Source organism: Marmota marmota, unplaced genomic scaffold (genome assembly GCF_001458135.2).
Source record: "Marmota marmota marmota unplaced genomic scaffold, marMar, whole genome shotgun sequence".
NCBI classification, from domain to species: Eukaryota; Metazoa; Chordata; class Mammalia; order Rodentia; family Sciuridae; genus Marmota; species Marmota marmota.
Window position 1 is genome coordinate 7,057,911 of NW_026000051.1, and position 17,865 is coordinate 7,075,775.

The window sequence follows — 17,865 nt, forward strand, 5'->3', positions numbered from 1 at the left end:
CACAGCCCAACTGACTAATACAATAGTACTTATAATATTATATAAGAATAGTGACATCCCAAGTGCTTTTCATATGTAAAGCACTCTCTGATTTTTAGCAAAAATAACCTTTAATCTAGGGACTATAATCTCTATTTTAGAGATGGGGAAACTGAAGCTCAGAGTGATAAAGTGATTTATCCAAAGTTGACCCTGCCAGGAGTGGCAGAGCCACTGTCTGATTCCAAAGTTCTTCACCTCACAATGGAGCCTTTTGTCCCCTCCCCTGCCTGGTCTTTCTCACCTCTCCCCTCCATTTTCTGCTAGGATAAGTCTCAAGTACAACCTGTTGGCAGAAACAGACACGCAATATTTAACTCACTTTAATTAAAATATATTTTAGTGGATTTTTTTCCTGCGACATAACTCATCTTGATGGGAACCCATTGGATTTTAATGGGAAACCTATTAGAGGAACATATTGTGATCTTTAATGAAGCTGGGCTGCCTGGAGAACCACCTACAGGTAATTAGAAGCCCTCCAGGCCCTTGGGGAATAGGGTGAAATGAACTTCGGTTTGTTTAAGACAATTAGTGCAGACAATGATCTGGGAACGAATTAAATGGTCCTTGATTAGGAGCAGCTGTGCAGGTGGCGTTCTCAAAAAAACGGGACACACAAGTGGGGTTTTTAAGAAAGAGCGATTATTAGTGCTTATCTGTTTATATTGGCAGCAGGCACTTCCTCCTGGCTGGCGGTTTGATCAGGTGGCCCCTCCCCGCCCCACCTCTCCCTGCTCTCCTCCCTCATTGATAACCGCTCCTTCTAGGCTGGCCAGGTGCCTCCTGGGCTCTGGCAGCAGATGGGCGCATTGGTACTGGCAGAGCAGGAACATCTCCACCCACTGGTAGATGCTCCCATATCGACAGGCACTTCTCTACCGGGACTGGGAGCCTCTACATCCTCCAGGGTACTGGTTAGAATGGGCACTTCTGTCACTACACACAGGCAGGTTTTCACAGTTGCTGCTGTGGGAGCCTCTGCCCCAGGTCTGGGATGGGCTCATCGTCCTGAAATACGGGGCACATCCACACCAGGAGGAATTATCAATAGTCATGGGCCATGCCTGAGGCTTCTATACTGGAGAGATGAACATTTCTCCTTTGACCTGAGCCTTTAGGACTGGAAGGAAGGGCATCTAGAATGAGCCCTGATGGTAGTTGGCAAGAGGGTGACAGGAATAGAGCTCGAGGTGCAGAGGCTTCTACTGATCAGAAGGCAAGCACCGCGGAGGCCGAGCTGGGAATGGCCGCAGGACAGCTGTCAGCAGGTGTCAGGGAGGGAGCTCTGCACAGAGATGGGCACATCTGCAATCCCATGAATAGGGACCCCTATGTTTTCTGGAATAAGCGCTTTAGTAGGTGATCATGTCTACATCGGGCACATCTACACTGGCAGGGGTTAAGCTCTACAGAGGCACCAAGCTTTTCCCCATCCTCTGGGGAGGATGAGTCTCCCACCTGGCCTCTGACATACCCTGTTTCTTCACCAGTAAAGCTGGAGTGGCTCTACTGACTTCTCCTCAGTTCCAGATCCCTCCCAGAGCCCATGGCGTGGGCGACCCTGCCCAGAGATAGAAGAGACTGCCATGCTGGGAGTGACATGGGGCTGGGAGAGACAGGGGATGACAAGGGGAAGCAGGACCACTGGTGACCTACCTGCCCAGGAACGGACGAGGCAGGGAAGGACCCTAGCTCAGCCCAGAGTCCAGAGGGGATTCCAAGCAAATGTTCTTGGTACCCAGAACCAGGGCAGCCAGGTGGCAGCCTGGATCCCCCAGCACCACCCCAAAGCCCAGAGTCTCTTCCCTAATCCCCTCTCAGCTCCAGCTCCTGGCAGGGGCCGCTGCGAGATTCCCCATGCAACCCTGACTCGGGGCTGTAGCTAAAACATTGGTCTGGCAGTTTTCCCTCTTTAAGTTGAAGTGTGATGTTGGCAGGCAGCGAGCCGTGGTGGCAGGCTGCCAGAGGGAGCATGTGTTGGAAATCCTTGCTCCACGTTGCAGCAATCTGGGGCTCCCCCACCCACAAACTGCTCCAGAACCAGCCAGCCATGGGGGCCAGAGCCTGGCACTGATGGGGAGCAGCCACCAAGATTAGGGGGATGATGGGGCAGAGGGGCTTGAGACCCAGGATGGAGAGAGACATGAATAGAACCAGAATGGGGGAGGGGACATGGGAGACAGAGAAACAGACCCACAGGCAGGGACAGAGACCGGGAGACAGACACAGTCAGAGAGAAACAGAGACATGGAGAACCAAGGCCAGAGAGGTCCAAGGAAGACAGAGGGTGACAAAAAAGAAGATAAGCACAGCTTGGCATGGTGGAGGGCACCTGTAGTCCCAACTACTCAGGAGGCTGAGGCAGGAAGATTGCTTGGGCCCAGGACCAAGGCCAGTCTGAGTAACATAGTGAGACCCCATCTCAGGGAATGGGAGGAAGATAAATCCAGTCCAGTCTCTAAATTCTGGTTATAACAGAAAAAAAATGTGCAGTTATATAAATGTGTGCTATTGATAACAGTTGTAGAAAACAAGAGACTCTTCCTTCAGTGGACCAAGAACTTTGTGGAATCCCTCAAAAACTGAAAAGCAGACAGACTGGACTCGACAGAGGAGTCCACACCTAATTAACAGGGGTGAAGATTCCTGTGCACAATAAGGCTGGTCCCAAGAGTGCCCCAAGCTGGGAGTGGACAGGACCAAGGGACACCTGACCAGCAGGGGAGCCTGGGACCATCATGAGAGGGAGCAGGGGAGAAGCCGCACTTATACCATGAGACTGTTGGTCCTCCCTGCCCCAATGCCCCCCGCCATATGCAGCACTCATGCCAAGCAGCCCTAGAGCCAGAGTAGCGAGTGGGAGTATTTGAGTCTGAGAGGCCGGGATGTGCCCTGGGCTACCTAGTGGGCACTAGGAATAGGAAGACCACCTTCCACACACAGCACCGTAGTATTTCACAGCAATTATCAGAAACAAGACTTTGTGCTCCAAAGCATCCTTTAGAGACAGGCAGATAGGGATTCTCAAAGCAAAGCAGAAAACCAAGAATACCAAAGTAATATGGAAAAACCAGCACTGTGAAATAAAGGCATCATACTAACAGCTCAGGGGGGTGGACTCCAGAGAGCAAGCACAAACACAAGACTTTAAAGTAGTGTAATTGCCATCCTTGGGGACACTGGAGAAGATTTCATGCCCATAAATTGAGAATGAGCTGTTACTAAAATGAATCACTGAGAAATCTTGGAAATTTCAAATAATTGTTCAAAATTGAAACTCAGTAGGTCAGCTGAAGAGTAGAATGAATATAGCTAAGGAGAAAATTGGGAGAAAAATCTAAAGATATGCAGCTTGTGTGCCTCTTCTAGGTGTGGTTAGTGAGACTCTCATGCTTGTGTAAGGAAATGTGTTTGAGAACTCACTGTAGAACTGTTAGTAATAGCAAAAATTTGGAAACAACTTACAATCCAACAGAGAATGGATAAATAAATCATTGAGCAAAAGATTTGAAAGGAAATTTTACAAAAGAAGATATTTGAATGTCAATATGCACATGCAAAGGTGCTCAGCTCTGCCAGTCATAATATAAATTAAACTAAAATAATTATAAAATACCACTGCACACTAAAGTTAAAAAGACTAGTTATCCAGTGTTGGCAAGGGTACGGAGCAACTGGAATGCTCAGATTGCTGGTGGGAAGGTGAATGCACAGACACTTTAGAAAACAGTATAAAACCATCTCATAAAGGTAAACATACTCTTGCCCTATAACACAGGAATTCTACTTCCAGGTATTTATGGAAGAGAAATTAAAACATGCCAACACAGAGATTGGTACACAAATGTTCATAGCTGTGTTATTTAGGCCCCAAACAGGAAGCAACCCAAATGCTCATCAAATGGCAAATGGAAACTGCATTATTGCACATTCATACTTAGGACCTACTACTCAGCAATAAACAGCAATGAAACATGAATAATGCAAAATATGGATGCATCTGAAAATATTATGCTAGGTGAAAGAAATCAGGCATAAAGCACTATGTACCGCATGACTCCATTGATAGAAAATTCTAGAAAAGGCAAAAATTACAGTGACAGAAAGCAGTTACTATTCAGGGCCAGGGAAGGAGTTACTATTCAGTGCAGGGATTCACTGCAAAGGGAATAAGAAAACTCCTTTGGGTGACAGAATTGTTACATATTTTTAAAAATATTTTTTAGTTGTAGATGGACACAATATCTTTATTTTGTTTATTATTTTTTTAATGTGGTGCTGAGGATTGAACCCAGGGCCTCACATATGCGAGGCAAGCTCTCTATCGCTGAGCCACAACCCCAGCCCCTGTTATCTATTTTGATTGTGATTGTGATTACACAATTCATATAATTACCAAAATTTTTCATGTGATATAAAAGATAAGTGAATTCTGTTGAGGGCCACAGCCGAGTCGGGATGACGCATGGCATTTTTGCCAGAAGTAGTGGTTGAGAGGTGACGTCAGCGAATTCTCGTGGAGTTCCCGTTGAGTTCCAGTTGAGCTCTCCCGGGGATTCCCGGAGAGTTCCGATTGGTTGGGGAAGTGCCGGAGGAGGGATATTTCCTGTTGCCGGTTCCTGGATGAGCCGCGTGGCATTCGGGAGGATTCCTGGGGAGCCGTGTGTGGAGTGTGCTGGTGGAGTTCAGAAATAAAGTTTGTTCCTGCTTCAGTGGCTCGTGATTTGTGCCCAGCCAGACTGCGGCAGAATTCCATTGTATAAAAATTATATCTTAGGGCTGGGATTGTGGCTCAATGGCAGAGTGCTTGCCTAGCATGTGTGAGGCACTAGGTTTGATTCTCAGCACCACGAATCAATAAATAAAATAAAAGTCCATTAACAACTAAAAAATATATATTTAAAAAAATATATCTTAATAAAAAGATAATTTAAAAACCATATCCCAAATCGAAAATAGCTATTCTCCCTGAAGAGGGAGGGAGAGGTAGGCTGAGGAGATGGGAAAATGCAGACCTTCAGTTGCAGTAGAAGTATTTTGTCTCTTAAAAACAAAGAAAAGGAATGAAATAACAGGGACATTCTTTACAGAACTATGAAAAAACAGTCCTAAAATTCATTTGGAAGAATAAAAGACCCAGAATAACCAAAGCAATTCTAATGCAGCAGGCATCACAATACCCAACTTCAAATTACCTTACAGAGCTATAGTAACAAAAACTGCACGGTACTGGCATAAAAACAGACACATAGACCAATGGTACAGAATAGAAGACACAGGGACAAACCCACACATCTATAGTTGTCTGATCCTTGACAAAGGGACCAAAAATATATTGAAGAAAAGACAGCCTTTTTAACAAATGGTGCTGAGAAAGCTGGTTATCCATATATAGAATGAAATTAGACTCTTATCTCTCACCCTGAACAAAAAACAATTCAAATTTGTTCAAACATCTAGAAATTAGATCAGAAACTCTACAACTAACTCCTAGAAGAACATGCATATGTGTCAACATAAAGGTGCAGGCAAAAAGTTTCTCAATAGGACAACTAAATCTCAGGAAATAATTCCAAGAGTTATAAATAGAATGGCATCAAACAAAAGCTTCTGCACAGCAAAGGAAACAATTAAGAACCTGAACAATTAAGAATGTGAAGAGAGAACCTACATGCCACAGTCTGGCTGGGCACACAATCACGAGCCACCACACAGCTTGTAGATTCAAACAGCAACTCTTTATTCCTGAACTCTCACTGGTACTCTACACGCACGTTCTGGGGAAATCCACGTTCTCTGCCCAAATCCACTGGGCTTCTATCTCCAAAATATACTGTCTGAATCCCGTGAGAACTCAAGGGGAACTCAGGCAGCAGGATACGCCCTATTCCCAGCAGGAATAATCTTAAACCTTAAACCTGGAACCTAAACCGGGAACGCCCTAATCCGCCTTGGTCCTTGAGCAAGGTCACCTACATTCAATGTCACTGCAACATGGGGTACGCTGGCAAGGAAATTGTCATACCTACTTGGCTAATGGCTCCCAGCACCTACAGAATGGGAGGAAACCTTTGTTAGCTACTCTTCTAACAAAGGATTAATATCCAGAACATATAAAGAACTCAAAAAGCTTAACACCAAAAAAACTCCCCAAATAACCCAATTATTAAATGGGCAAATGAACTAAACAGGCACTTCTCAAAAGAAGAAATACAAAAGGTCAACAAATATATGAAAAAATGTTCAACATCTTTAGCAATCAGGGAAATCCAATCAAAGCTACACTGAGATTTCATCTCACTCCAGTTAGAAGGACAGTCATCGAGAATACAAGCAACAATAAATGCTGGAGAGGATGTGGAGAAAAAGGAACAGTTTTACACTGTTGGTGGGACTGTAAATCAGTAAAACCACTTTGGAAATCAGTGTGGAGGCTCCTCAAAAGGCTGGGCATGGACCTACCATATGACCCAGCTATACCACCCTTCTGTATTATCCTGAGGAATTAAAGTCAGCATACTATAGTGATACATGCTTATCCATCTTTATAACAGCACAATTCCCAATAGCCAGACTATGAAACCAGCCTAGGTGTCTATCAACAGATAAATGGATAAAGAAAATGTGGTATATATAGACAATGGAGTTTTATTCATCCATAAAGAAGAATGAAATTATGTCATTTGCATAATGTTAAGTGAAGTAAGTCAAACTTTGAAAGTCAAAGATTGTATGTTTACTCTCACATATGAGAACTAGAGAGGAGTAAGAAAAAGACAGGTGGATTACTCTCAGAGCAGAGGAAAGGGAGCAGGGGGAGGGAGAAGGGGATAGAAAGGGGAAATACTGGGGAGTGATATTGACCAAATTATATTGTTGTATTGTACATGTACAAATATGTAACAACAAATCCCACCATTGTGTATAATCATAATGCACCAATAAAAATATGGAAGAATAGAAGAAAGAAAGAAGGAAGGAAGGGGAAAGAAAGAAAGAAAGGAAGGGAGGGAGGGAGGGAGGAAAAATAAATATGGAGAAATGTTAAGATCTGACAAAATCTAGTGTTGTGTATCAGTGCATCTGTTATTATTTATATTTTTGTATTATTGAATATTTCAAACTGTTTTTGAAAAAATGAATTAATGAGTTAAAAAATAAGCTGTGGGATATTCTCAGACTATTGTGTGAAATGACCGAGAGAAAAATAATTTTTAAAAAATTGAAAGACAAAGACTAGGTACAGAAGTTTCAACATTTATCTAGTGCTTAATAGAAGCTCCTTGAGAAGAAAATGGAGAAAAGAGAACAATCAATCAGTCAATAAAAGAACATTTCTCCAAACTGGAGAAATGTGGAAGTCTTCAGGTTGAGAGGACAGATCAAGTACTAAGCAAAATAAATAAGTGGTGTCAGGAGGGTGATAACACTCCTCGAGACAGAGGTAAAATTTTGGAGAGCAAGATCTTAATAATAAAGGTTGGGGGAGAGGAGACTATTCTTAGAGAAAGAAGAACCTGCTTGGCAGATGACTTCTCTTTGACAATTCTGGAAGACAACAGAAAATGAGCTTCAAATTTCTATAGAAATTTATTATTTTTTAAAAATATATTTTAATTTTTAGTTGTAGTTGGACACAATACCTTTATGTTATTTATTTATTTTTATGTGGTGCTGAGGATTGAACCCAGAACCTCGAACATGCTAGGCGAGCACTCTACCACTGAGCCACAACCCTAGCCCCATATAAAAAATTATTTTGATGCCAAGATTTTTCTTAATTTTTTAATTTGTTCTTTTTAGGTATACATGACAGTAGAATGAATTTTGAAATCACACATGCATGGAGTATAACTTCCCATTCTTGTGGTTGTACATGATGAGGAATTACACTCTACGTGTATTCATGTGTGAACACAGGTTAGTTACGTCTGATTCATTCTACTGTCTTTCCCATTCCCATCTCCTCCTTCCTTTCATTTCTTTTTGTCTAATCCAAACTACTTCTCTTCTCCCCCAGCCCCCACCCAACCCATTGTGTGTTAGTATCCACATATCAGAGAGAACATTTGGCCTAGGGTAGAGTTACTGAGCAACTCTAGACGTATGTGGAAAGATACAGGCAAAAGTATGTGTTAAACATTTAAGAGGAGATTTCTGTTTCTGGGCTGGATGTAGTGGGCTACCACAGGCCAATGCTCTCATTACATTAACTAGGTCAAAAAGAGATACACTGCAAAATCATATTATAAAAACATCACAGAGCTGTGGCAATGAGGACAAGATGAACCAGGGAAGGGAAATTTTTTCCTAGTGAGTTGATATCATCATTGTTCCTCTCAGTTCCAGGCCTGCACCAAGGACTTTGCTTGGCGCAGGTGAGAAGCTCTGCTGGGGAAAAATAGGCCAGCAAAGCTTTTGATAGTCTTGTAGAGCCAATGTCATGGAAACTAAAGGAGTTCCCAATCCATAGTCATTGTTTCCCACAGAACTTTCTGGTTTTGTTTTTTGTTTTGTTTGTTTTGTTTTGTTTTTTAATTCTGGAGCTTTAATGAGGCTGAGTGTCTAAGCTTTCTGGAAGATGGAGTGAAATCTTCTATGATCTCACTATGCTTAGTCCCACAAAGGAGAGAGGACTGTAGCCAACACCAATGCTCTCCTCACTGGGAGGCTAAAGAACTAAACTCAAATGGAAGAACTGAATGTCTCAGTTATTTAGTGCTGAGAAGATTGAGTCTCCCATTCTCTCAAAGGCCCAGGAGATCTATACCCAAAGAAGAGGCATGAATCAGACATAGACTGTGACTTATTAAAAGTGCAACTCAGCCCTGAACGAGCACAATTTCCAGTTGTATTGAAGAACTGGCTCAGGGTTGAGGGTGTAGTTCAGTAAACTTCTTGCCTAGCATGAGTGAGGCCCTTGTTTGATCCCCAACATCAAATTAATTAATTAATTAATTGTCAATAATAAATTAGCCCATCCATTGTACCTAATTAACAGAGGAATGGGAAGATCTTCATCTAGATCTTCTATTTTCTTTATTGCATGATGTATGACAAAAATTTTAAATTGTTAGATATACATATAAACAGGAAAATGTAATCAATAATCAATAGAAAAAAATCCCACACAATAGAAGCAATCCACAAATGTACCAGACACTGGAGTTAACATATGAGGAATTAAATTAATGGATTAATGGATTAAATAAAATCATGAAAAAATATGGACAAAATGAGTGAAAAGATGGAGAACCCAACAGATATTTGAAATTTATAAACATAGTCAAATGAACATTCAAATGAACATTGTAACATTCATAAGACCCTGGGTTTGATGCTCAGAAGTGCCCCCAACCCCCCAAAAAAGAAAGCTAAAATTAAAAACTCACTAAGTGACTCAATAACAGTTTAAATGCATCTGAACAGGGCGCTGGAGTTGTGGCAGTGGTAGAGCACTTGCCTATCATATGTGAGGCACTGAGTTCAATTCTCAGTACCACATATTAATCAATCAATCAAGTAATTAATTAATTAAAGGTCCATCAACAACCAAAAAACAATTTTTAAAAAATGAAGCTAAACAGATAGTTAGTGAAAACTAGGCCAGAAGGAAATATTCAGATATTTTGGAAGCATGAAGAAGGGCAAAAGAATGGAAAACTCAGAAAAGAGGCAAAGAAAGACACACGGGATACAATGAAAGTAGAGTGGTTTTTCTCTATGGCAATGGTGCAATTGTCATTTCAGAAGGAAAGAAGAAAGAAAATGGCATGGAAAAAGAATATTTAAAAAGATAAAGAGTGAATTTTTTTTTAAACCAAGGAAAAGAAGTAAACCCCAAATACAGGAAGTTTAGCAAACCCCATGAAGATTAAAAAATAAGGAAAACCACAAGTATGGGCATTACAGACAAATTGTTGAAAACAAAAGATAGAGATCATCTTAACAGAGGAAGACACAGAGAGGGAAAGACACATTATCACCTCTTCAAAGAATGATAGTAAGACTTACAGATGACTTTCAATGGGAAACCACAGCAGCCAGAAGACAATGGAACGAAGTCTTTAAAGTGTAAAAAGAACATCTCTGGCAAGCTAGACAGCTCTGCACACAAAAACACCCTTCAAAACCAAAGATGAAATAACAATGTTTCAAATAAACAAAGGTTGACAGATTCATTGTCAGTGTTTTTCAGATTAAAGAAGGCATCCTTAGATCAGGAAAATGAGCCCAGATGGATGATTATAACTGCAGGAGAGAATGTAGAAAATAGATAAATATTTTTAAATGCTTTAAAACATTAATGATACAAATGTATCATGGAGGTTTGTAAAATATGTAAAAGAAAAATACATGGAAACAACACCACAAAGATCAGAAAGGGATAAATAGAGTTAAACTCCTGTTAGACATATACAAGTAGCTGGAATCCCAGAAGTAGAAGAGATAGAAGAAAGGAGTCAGAAGAAACATTTAAATAATTATGGCTGAGAATTCCCCAAAATTAATGAAAGATAACAGAAACAAATCACAGACCTGAGAAGCTCAGAAAACATCAAGAAGGGTAGTTATTTTTTTAAAAGAGTGTTTCATCATATTCAAATGCCTTAAAATTAAAGATGAAGAGAGAATATTGAGTCTTACAGGCAGTTAGAGATAAAAGTCACCTTCCATACAGAGGGACAAAGTCGAGGATTATAGTAGATTTCTCAGAAAAAACAGAAGTGTTTAGAGTAATATCTTGAAAGTATCAAAAGAAAAAATGCTTGTCAACCCAGATTGATCTATCGAGTGAAAATATCTTTAAATTTTTTAAAGAAATTGAGAAAAGACACATTAGAAGAAGTTTTGTTTAGTTTTTTTTTTTTATGGTATTAGGGATCCAACCCAGGGCCTTACTCATGCTAGGCAAGTGCTCTGCCACTGAGCCACACCCCAGCCCTGAAGAAGTGTTTTAGATAGGAGAAATTACAGATGACAACTTGCATCTACAGTAATAAATAAAGAGCAATAAAAATAACCTAAATTAAATATAAAATTCAATGTTCTGTGTGTCTACAAATATGCAAAAGTAAAGTATATGGCAAAATAATACAAAGGATGGGAGAGAGGAATTAAAAGTCTACTGTTATATAATCCCTATGCTTCACATGAAGCAGGCATCTTACTTGAAAATAGACATATTGATTAAATATAAATTAATTAATTAATTAACGATCCATCAACAACTAAAAAATAATTTTTTAAAATGCAGCTGAACACGTAGTTAGTGAAAAATTGGGCAGAAGGAAATATTCAGATAGGTTGGAAGCATGGAGAAAGGCAAAAGAATGGAAAACTCAGAAAAGAGGCAAAGACATATGGGATACAATGAAAGCAGAGGCAACCACCAAAAGAGTTTTTTTTCCTAAAGAAAATTTCAAGAGGTATGAACAATAAGCCAATAATGAAGACAAAATAGAATCATAAAAGAATTAATCCAAAGGAATGAAGAGAAAACATTTTTTTAAAAAAGCTAACAAAATGCTATTTTTAAATTTAACCATTTTAGTGATTCCATTAAGGCAAACAGTCTAAATATACAAAATAGAGGAAGACTGTCAGATGATATTAAAACAAATTGCAAGACCAACTGCAGTCTATCTATAAGAAATCCCTTTTAAATATAAAAGCATAGCCAGGGTAGAAGTAAGAGTGGGAAAAGACAGACCATTCAAACACTAATCAAAAGAAAAATGGAGTGGCAGTATTAATATCAAATAGTTTTCAGAAAAGAAATATTACCATAGAGAAGGACATTTCATATAGAAAATGGAGTCAATTTATCAAAAAGATGTAACACATAACAACAGAAGTTCAAAAATACATGAAGCAGAATTTGGTAGAATTGGAAGGAGGAATAGACAAGTCCACTTATGCTTGCAGATTTCAACATAACAAAAATAAGAAGCAGACAAAAATCAGAAAGATTACAGACAACACTATCAACAAACTTATTTATTTTTAGTACTAAGGATGGAACCTAGAGCTTCACACATGCTAAGCAAGATCTCCAGCATGGAGCTACATGTCCAAACCATACTAATTAGTTTTTTAAAAATATACTTCCCAGCAACAGAAGAATATATATTCTTTTCAAGTACACAAGAAACATTCATCAAGATAAATAGTATTCTTGGGGAAAACATCTTAACAAATTAAAATAATTAAATTCATATGAAATATGTTATTATTAGATCATAATAGAATTGAACTAAACATCCATAACAGGCTGGAAAAAATACAGCAAAATACAAAAAAAAAAAAGAAAGAAAATATTAAAAACAGGAAAGTAACTCGAATATCCCCAAGATGGTTGAAAATGAACTCATACATTTATAAGTGACACTTGCTTCAAGCAGAAAGTCACAAGGAAAACTTTTAAATATTTCTAATTGAGGGTCTGGTGGTATAGGTCAGTATTAGAGAACATAGTTAGCATGTGCAAAGCCCTGGGTTTCATCCCCATCATCAAAAGAAAATCAATTGAATAGAAATTAAAATATAATACAAAATAAATATATAATATCAAAATTTGTTGAATATAGCTAAAGCAGTACTTGGAGGAAATGTGTAGCATCAAATGCTTATATCAGAAAATTAACATAATTTCAAATCAATTATCTGTGCTCCCAACTTAATAAACTCAAAAAAGAGGGTCCAGTTAAACACAATTAAGCAAATAAAAAGAAACAAAAAAGACACAAACAGCAATCAATGAAATTGAGAATAGAAAAATGATCAGAAGAAACTAGAAGCAAGTCCTTGAAAAGATTATTAGCATCCCTCCATCTTTAGCTAAACTAGCTATGAAGAAAGGAGAGAAAACACAAGTTATAAATAGTAGGGATGAAAGATATGATTTCAGATGATTTCATATGTAGAAAGAACGGTGAGAGAATTTGACAAGCAACCCCATGTTCATAGTTTCAACCACATAGATGAAATAGATAAATTCCTCGAAAGACACCAATGATCAAATCTCACTAAAAAAACAAAATAAAATAGATTTTTTAAAAAGGAGAAGAGGAAGAAGAGGAGGAAAGGGAGGAGGAAGAAGAAGGAAAAACTTGAGTATTCCTGAGATTGTTGAGAAAATTGGATTCATGACTTTAAAACACACAACAAAATTGTAAGGATGGAGCCCAACTTCAATCAATTCAATCAATCATTCAATCCCTCCCTGATTGGAATAAGATGAGTTGCCTCCATCTGGCCTTCTGCCTGACAGAAGCAAAAGAACACCCTCTCTGGAGAAAGAGAGCATCATCCAGAGCCTCAAATTATCTCCATAGTTTTTTCATACACAATACCCAGCTCTCAATCAATGAAAACCAGGCATGCAAAAGACACGATCTGATAGAAAACTAAGAGAATAAGAAAGCAAGTAAAATAAGTTCCATTTTTTGCCAATGACTGAGTAGTTTGAGTTCCTATCAAACCACTCCTACCTAAGGCAACAACTGCAGACTCCACAACATTCAACAGCCAACTGTCTGAAAGCACCGCTGAGCAGAAGCAAGCAGAAACTATAGACATTTGAAAGGGAGGCATTGGGTGATTTGTGTGTTTCAACAGCTCTTGCTTAAAAGCTGAGCTGGTCAGCACTATGTGGAGTTACTAAAACTTAGAAAATTCAGTCTTAAGAATCAAAAGACTCAAAATAAGCTAGAAATTAAGGGGGAACTCTTCGAAAGAAGAAAGCCATACAGGAGTCACTCTCAAATTCTGTGTATAAATTGCTCAGATCTCCTAATGACCCTGAAACACACATTCATTGGGAAGGCTCCAAGCAGCTCATCCAAGACTAAAAGAATTGATCTGAAGTTTTAGCTGCCATCCATCACAGTGAAGACAGGGTTGACAGTCCAGGTTCAGCCAAGGGAAATGCATGCTTTAGCATAATAATAATGATAATGATAGTAACCCAGTACTTTTAGGCAGAACATGCTGGAATCTAAAGTGACTACAGATTATTATTTATAATGTACAGGATACAATCCACAATTACTTCATAAATAAATAGGAAAAACATGATACACATTCAGGAGAAAAGATGATCAATGGATAATCACCTTAAAATGGCCCAGATATTGGAATTAACTAGTAGACAAGCATCTTAAAACAACTCTTATAACTATGTGAAAGAACATAAAGGAAAATACACTCACAATTGATGAAACATAGAAAATACTATAATAAAAATAGATATTATGAAAAAGAACCAAATAGAAGTTCTGCAACTAAAACCACAATATTTAACCACAAAATTAAAAAGATATACTGAAGACTTACTAGCTTACTAACTTACTGGGGATAAGGGAAGAGTTAGTGAATCTGAAGGTAAATCAATAGGAATTAAGCCATTTTGAAGAACAAGGACTCAGGTATCTGAGAGAGTATATCAAAGAAGTTAACACCCGTGTAACTCAAGTGCCAGAAAGAGACAGAGAGAAAGGAGCATAAAGTAATATGAAGAAATAGTTTAAAGTCTCGCTTTTCTTTGTCATGAACAGAAAAAGAAATCTTAAAAGGAGCAAAAACCTGACAAAATCCACATACAGGAACCACTGGATTCTCACTAGAAATTTTGGATGCTGGATAACACTGGAGAAAAATGCTTAAAGAAAAAACCATCAGCCTAGAATATTATACCTAGTGAAAAGATCCTTTAAGAACAAAAGTAGGGCTGGGGATGTGGCTCAGTGGTAGAGCGCTTGCCTAGCACATGTGAGGGCCTGGGTTCCATTCTCAGCACCACATAAAAAATAAAGCTATGAAAAAAAAGTTACCTCATTTTAAAAAAATGAGCGAAAGTAAAATAAAGATGTGTTCATATTTTTTAAAAAGGAGAGGACTGAGACATAGCTCAGTGTATAAGTTATGCTTAGCATCTGCAGGGTAAGGCCCTGAATTCAATCCCCAGCACCAAAAAAAAAAAGAAAGAAAGAAAAAAAAAAGACGGAGAATTCATCACAAACAGGTTTTGCACTATATAATACGTTAACGGAAATTCCCCAGCTGAAGAGGAATGATACCAGATAAAACATGGATTGTTAGGAAGAAATGAAGAGCACCATAAATGTAAATATAAAAGACTATTTTCCCCCTGATTTATCTAAAATACATATGACCATCTAAAGCAAAAATTATAATATTTCACATGAAGCTTATAAAAATGTAGATGTAATACTTATGACAACTGTTAGCAGAAATAATAGAAAGAAAGGGAATAAATCACCCCATATGGTTGCAAAGGAAATTAAGAAATGATACTTCAATCTGTATCATAACTCTAAAAAGATAATGGTGAGAAATATAGACCAAAATACAATACCTTAATCATGATACAATTCTAAAACAAGTTAAATCAACATAAAACATGATTTTAAAAAAAGCAGCCAGAGGAGACAAATATACAACAAATTGTAAAATACTCAACCTAAATCTAGTCATACCAGTAATTACATTAGAGCTAATGCATTGAGCCCTACAGTTAAAAGTTGGCTGTCCAAATGAATTAAAAAAAAAATCTACAGTATACTATCTATAAATAGAGACCCACTTTATTTTTTTTTGAGAGAGAGAGAGAGAGAAAAAATTTTTTAATATTTACTTTTTAGTTTTCAGTGGACACAACATCTTTATTTTTTATTTTTATGTGGTGCTGAGGATCGAACCCAGCACCCCGGGCATGCCAAGCAAGCACGCTACCACTTGAGCCACATCCCCAGCCCGAGACCCACTTTAAATATAGATTGAAAGTAAATAGAAGGTAAAAGTTATGCCATGAAAAAGTAAATATAAAAATAGTGAGAAGCAGGAATGGTTACATTTGTATCACTGCAGATCAAGATCAAAATTGAAAGGTTTTCTTACCTGAATTCAAATAATCAAGATTAGGTGGTACTACCCTAAAGATCAAAATTTATCAATGGAATAAAATAGAGTGCTGTTATTTAATTTTTTTAAAAAAAGGTTGTCAAATGAATTTTTTATTGATTTTTTAAAAAATAAATGACAGCGGAATGCATTACAATTCTTATTACACATAAACAGCACAACTTTTCATATCTGTTTGCATATAAAGTATGTTGACACCAATTCGTATCTTCATACATGTACTTTGGATAATGATGTCCATCACATTCCACTATCCTTGCTAATCTCCTGCCCTCTCCCTTTCTGTCCCATCCCTCTGCTCCATCTAGGATTCATCTATTCCTCCCATGCTCCCCCTCCCTACCCCACCATGAGTCAGCCTCCTTATATCAGAGAAAACATTTGGCATTTGTTTTTTGGGATTGGCTAACTTCACTTAGCATTATCTTCTAATGCCATTCATTTACCTGCAAATGCTATGATTTTATTCTCTTTTATTGCAGAGTAATATTTTATTGTGTATATATGCCAAATTTTTTTTTATCCATTCATCCACTGAAGGACATCTAGGTTGGCTCCACAGTTTAGCTATTGTGAATTGTACTGCTATAAACATTGATGTGGCTGTGTCCCTGTAGTATGCTGTTTTTAAGTCTTTTGGGTAGGAGAGGGATAGCTGGGTCAAATGGTGGTTCCATTTCCAGATTTCCAAGGAATCTCCATACTGCTTTCCATATTGTCTGTACCAATTTGCAGTCCCACCAGCAATGTATGAGTGGGACTTTCTCCCCACATCCTCGCCAACACTTATTGTTGTTTATCTTCATAATAACTGCCATTCTGACTGGAGTGAAATGAAATCTTCATCATGTGGGATTAGGCCCTAAATTCCTTAATAAGACTCATATAGCACAAGAATTAAAACCAAGAATCAATAAATGGGATGGAATCAAACTAAAAAGTTTCTTCTCAGCAAAAGAAACAATCTGTGAGGTGAACAGACAGCCTACATCCTAGGAGCAAATTTTTTACCCCTCACACGTCAGATAGAGCACTAATCTCTAGGATATACAAAGAACTCAAAAAGCTAAGCACCAAAAACACAAATAACCCAATCAACAAATCAGCCAAGGACCTGAACAGACACTTCCCACAAGAGGATATAGAATCAATCAACAAATATATGAAAAAAATGTTCATCATCTCTAGCAATTAGAGAAATGCAAATCAAATCCACTCTTAAGATTTCATCTCACTTGTCAAAGGAATTTAATGGAGGAAAGGTAAATGTTTCCAACAAACGGAAGTGGGGAAACTAGATATCTACATCAAAAATAACCTTGACCCCTTTTTCAAATTATGCACAAGAATTAATTTGAGATAGATGGCAAGTCTAAACATCAAAGTTAAAACTATAAAGCTTCTAGAGGAAAATGTTCAGAGCAAAGCGAAATCCTTCTATATCATTGGTGGCAGACATCAAAATCACTTTGGAATGAAGGAGGCAAGAAAAAGATTAGCAGTTGCCAAGGACCGGGGTAGAGAGGGAGAATAGGTGGAGCACAGAGAATTTTTAGGGCAGTGAAAATACTGTGGATGAATTGTAACCGTGGATACATGTCATTATACATTTGTCTAAACTCAGAGAGTAGCACACCTAGGACGAGCCCCATGGTCGACTGTGGATTCTGGACAATGCAGCAGGTGTAGATTCATCAGTTGTTAAAGGTATCACTGTGATGGAGGTGTCTGCGCTCAGGAGGCTACGCCTATGTGGGGGCAAAGGTGGATGAGCATCCTCTATACCATCCTCTCAGTTTGGCCTTGAACCTAATATTGCTCTTTAAAAAAATGAAATCACTTTGGAAATAGTTCTAGCAGTTTTGTATAAAGCTTAAC